Genomic DNA, 4,841 nt, shown 5'->3' on the forward strand with positions numbered 1-4,841 from the left:
GGACATAAAACCCAACAACAGTACAAGGGTCCTGTTTTAGGAGACCCTTGGTCATTTACACTAGGTTGGGGCACATGTCGCATTAACCTAACAAGCAACGCCTAGATCCATGGTATGGAACCCGAAGTAGAGTCTCGACAATACGATACTGAAGTGGAAAGGGTAGTGGACAGACATGTGAGACTGTTCACATTGCTATAGCCTAATGAGCTACGTTGATCATTATTGGTTGTCGTGGAGGCGGACGAGGTTCTTAGGGACTTCTAGGTAGTTTAAACCTATCTCTCGTTTCTAGGATGTGGAGGCCTACGAGATTCTTAGGGACCGATAATCGCCACTAATGATACTGGGGTGTAGGGTCTAATGGAACACATTTTGAACTTGGTCAACGTGTAAGTCGCGCTAGCTATAGCGCCCTAATCTTAACTGAGTTCTCTCATGCATGCTTTTCTAGGTAGTTACACCTATCGATCACTTAATTGCATAATCCATAATTTGAACTACACCCTGGTCATATCTGGGAGTTGAAAAGGTCTATTGGGTTCCTAAGGTGGCTGGTAGCTTAACACGGTCTTCTAGCTCTAGGTTGTTCTATTTTGACTCCTTGAATATTTCTTAGTCTTGAAGCACTAGGGTCTAGATCCTCCGGCCGTCGCTCACGATCCTAAAGTGCTTAGTCTATTGGAGGCAACCTGACCCAAGTCATCATCTAGTCAACCTAACTCTAAACCCCTAGTTTTGTGCAGATAAATATGTTCTACAGAGAGAACACATAGTCAAACACCGGGAGCTAACACATATTGTATCATGCAAACATACAAGCAAACAAGCTCAATGGGGAGATAACATTCATCAATCCCCTATAGCACACATCACAATAGCCTATCTTTCTCTCTAACACAATGAAAAGCACGTAAAACAACATTCATAACAAATCTCATCATAGGGGCGTTTTGATAATTTCTTACATCATATTGATCTTTTGATATTTGTTTATAAATATAACCCAAACTCGTTCTCATTTGTAATAAACTTGAACAACACTAAGTTACAATCAGATTTTGTTTTGATTTATAGTCGCAGTCTAATTTTCGAAACCTTTAAAATGAAATCCTTGACATTAGGAAACTGATTTAGCATGTTAGACTCTCATGCAAGGTTATGAAACCAACATGTTGTCTAGTTTTCAATAACAAACATGATATTAACGAAAACGTAAGACACATAACAAAAACGGTAAAATAGAAGAGAAAGAGAGAACTAATGTCGTGTGTTGATTTTCAGTCATGTGCGCTCTCCTAAATCACGAGCTTGAAAATTCTTTCATGGTATCGAAAGGTTTTCTAGTTTTTAAAAAAGATTTATAAATCAAAAATACCAATTTTCTTGTGAAATTTGTCTCCCTCAGTTAGACTATAAAAAGAAGAATATATAGGAAAAATATGTGCACTATCAAGGTGCTATCCAAACATGTGTGAATACTATAGAAATTTTTGGGTAGCATCAAGACATAGACACATGCTTTTTTGCACCGTGACACCTTAAGGGGCGTTGAGCTTGACACTAGTTTAGCATTGAGATATTGTGACACACAAGTCTCAACACGAGCAAATTTCTAGTTTAAAATATTAATTTAAGAAATTTTTTTAGAATCTTAGAAGCAAAATTTTAAAATGAGGTAGAAGAGAAAAATTCTTAGAAAATCTTCTATAACTAAAAATGGTAGAAAAATGAAAGAAAATTCAAAGTCAACCCTCAAGGGTTGAGGGTTATTTTGGTCATTTTAGTGCCGCTTTGTTAATTAGGTACATGAAAGTAACATAAACCGGAATTAATGAAAGAAGGTAAAAGAAAGAGAGAGAGAAGAAGAAAGAGGAAAAAATATGGTTTAAAGTAGACAAGTGTCGCCTGATCCTAGCCATTTCAGTTATTTTCGGTCAAAAATCCTTCCCAAAAAATTTCAAATGATAGGGATTCAACCGATATTTATAGCTTAGTGAGAGTAAAGTATCATACAGTATATTTACTTATAATAAACGGTCAAATATGATACATATTATAAATCATAATTCAAGGCTAAATATCCTTAAGACCACCCTACAAGTTGATCATTGAACTTAAACGAACGTAAAACTTGGATCTGAACAGTTCAAAAAGAGGTCTAGAAACACTTTTTGTGAAAATATCAGCAACTTGGGGATGGGAGGTACATACTGTCTACCTTTTCAGAAGAGAGTGGAAGAGACAACAGAGCTAATGGATTGCAGTTTTATGTATGTTGAGGTCTGAGTTAACCATAGAGTGACCAGAAACACTACTGGCGACTCTAGAGCCACCCACAACTCCATGACGAAGACCAAAGCAAAATGATTGAATATCCTTTGGCATCAAGATGTAGGAAAGATGAAGATCATCAATTTGACAGCTTTACCCGTCTTAGGAGTTGCGAAAAGAACTCTCATTAAGTTGGGGACTTTGATTGGACGAACTGACTTTGCGATAGTCAAGATGGACGAATTCGACATCGTGTTAAGGACGAACTTCCTACTAGAACACAAAGTTATTCCCATGCCCCTAGCAAAAAGCTTGGTAATAACGGGGTCGAACCCGATAATTATCCAGAAAAACACCCATTAGCCTAGAGGGATGAAAATGGTGTTAGCAGTACAGTTGAGAAAGGATCTAAGTCATGATGAGCATACACTTGCTACCATTACAGTATTTGGAGAGGAAAGCTTGAGTGAACGGGGTTGTAGTACATGATAATGAAAATGAAAAAAATGTTGTGACCTCATGCATTATTGTGTGTTCATGCATCGGAGGATACCCCTTCTCCTTTTACGATAGTATGGACGCATATAGTACAAGGCAGGAAAAAAATCATTATGTTTACCATAATGCTACCATGACGGTCACTATTCCTAATGGGTGTCTAGCATCAACAACTACTAGAGAATGCTCGCCCGATCAAAAAAAGGCCTAGGAGGTAAGCGAACATATTGGTGGGTCCATATTCGCACATATAAACCATGTGTTGGAAAATTATGTACACATCCAATTCCACGCTTAGGATAGTCGCCGTAGAAAAATAGACTGATATGATAGGTCCCATTCATGATTCTGTGTTTGCATTTAACCTCAACAAATGGGTCACTTACTAAATATTTCTTAAAATACTCAAGCCACCTGCTTGTTTCAGGTAAAGGCAAGTCATCCCTGTACTACTAACGACGACATCGCAACTCGAGATCATTTTACATGCATAAGGTAGTCGCATTTATTTTCTTAGACTTAAAAACGTCTTATTCTAGCCTATAGTTTATTGCTGTATCATTTTAAAGATATTTTCGAACACGTAAGTCTATGACATTGTTTTGATTACGTTATTTCTGCATAAAAATGATTATGTTATGAAATTGATAGCAACTCTAGGTAAGTTTACTCTTTTTAGGTAAGTGGTGGAGGGAATGAACCATGTAAAGTAAGTACACCCTATTTACGTAACTTATACTGTTCTAGGTCTTAAAATAATAATAATAATAAATATTAAAAAAAAAAAAAAAAAAAAAAAAAAAAAAAAAAAAAAAAAAGTGAGTATAAACCCTATGCCTTGGGTGTTCCAATTGTACCTTGATGCCTCTCACATCAAAAAAAACCTTTACCAAATAAGCTATACTCAAATTAGATAGGTACAAATTCTCCTACTTTTCCTTTTTATTATTAAATATAATAATTTTATTAAAGACTTTAGTTGAATTTCAGGATGTGGTAGAAGAGAAAAATGTTTAAAATAATACACCGGGACCAANGTTGAATTTCAGGATGTGGTAGAAGAGAAAAATGTTTAAAATAATACACNTCACGTTAAAAAAAGCTTTACCAAATAAGCTATACTACAAATTCTCCTACTTTTCCTTTTTATTATTAAATATAATAATTTTATTAAAGACTTTAGGGGTTGAATTTCAGGATGTGGTAGAAGAGAAAATTTTTTAAAATAATACACCGGGACCAAAGAAAATATAAAATAAAATGAGAGAAAAAATCAAAGTCAACCCGATAGGAATTAGACATTTTTGCACTTTCTCCGATTTAGGAAATTGTAACGACCCTAGATTTCTACTTAGCTAGAGTTGTTACCATCATCTCATAATCATTTCTATGCATAAATTATCATTTAAACTTCTTCATAAAACGTAAACTCTATCTTAAAACACTGTCATGGACATACGTATTCGAAAACATGTTTAAAACGACACAATGAAAGACTAAATAAAATAAATAAATATTTAAATTAAAAACCTCATATTCTAGCCTAAGGCTAAGAAAATAAATGCATCTACCCTATGCATGTGTCATGGTCTCGAATTGCGATGTCATCATCATTGGTACAGTGATGCCTTGCCTTTACCTTAAATAGAAGTAGCATTTGACTTAAGTATTTTAAGAAATACTTCGTAAGTGACCCACTATTGAGGTTAAATGCAAACTCATACAATTTCATAAATGAGACCTATCATAAGAGTCTATTTTCTTATGGCGGCTATCCTAACCGACAATTTGGATGTGTGCTTAATTTTTTTACACACGGTTCACACATGTGAGTATGGACCCACCAATCGATTTGCACATCTCCTAGTCCTCTTTCTAGTCGGGCGAGCATTCTGTGGTAGCTGTTGATGCAAGACACTCGTTAGGAATAGTGACCCAGTATTATGATAAACATAATGAGCGTTCCCCTACCTAGTAGCATACGCGTCCATAATATATTGAAGAAGAAGGGGTATCCCCCGATGCATGAGCGCACAATAATGCATGAGGTCCCAACATTTTTTCATTTT

This window comes from Cucurbita pepo, chromosome LG06, assembly GCF_002806865.2.
Source record: "Cucurbita pepo subsp. pepo cultivar mu-cu-16 chromosome LG06, ASM280686v2, whole genome shotgun sequence".
Taxonomy (NCBI): domain Eukaryota; kingdom Viridiplantae; phylum Streptophyta; class Magnoliopsida; order Cucurbitales; family Cucurbitaceae; genus Cucurbita; species Cucurbita pepo.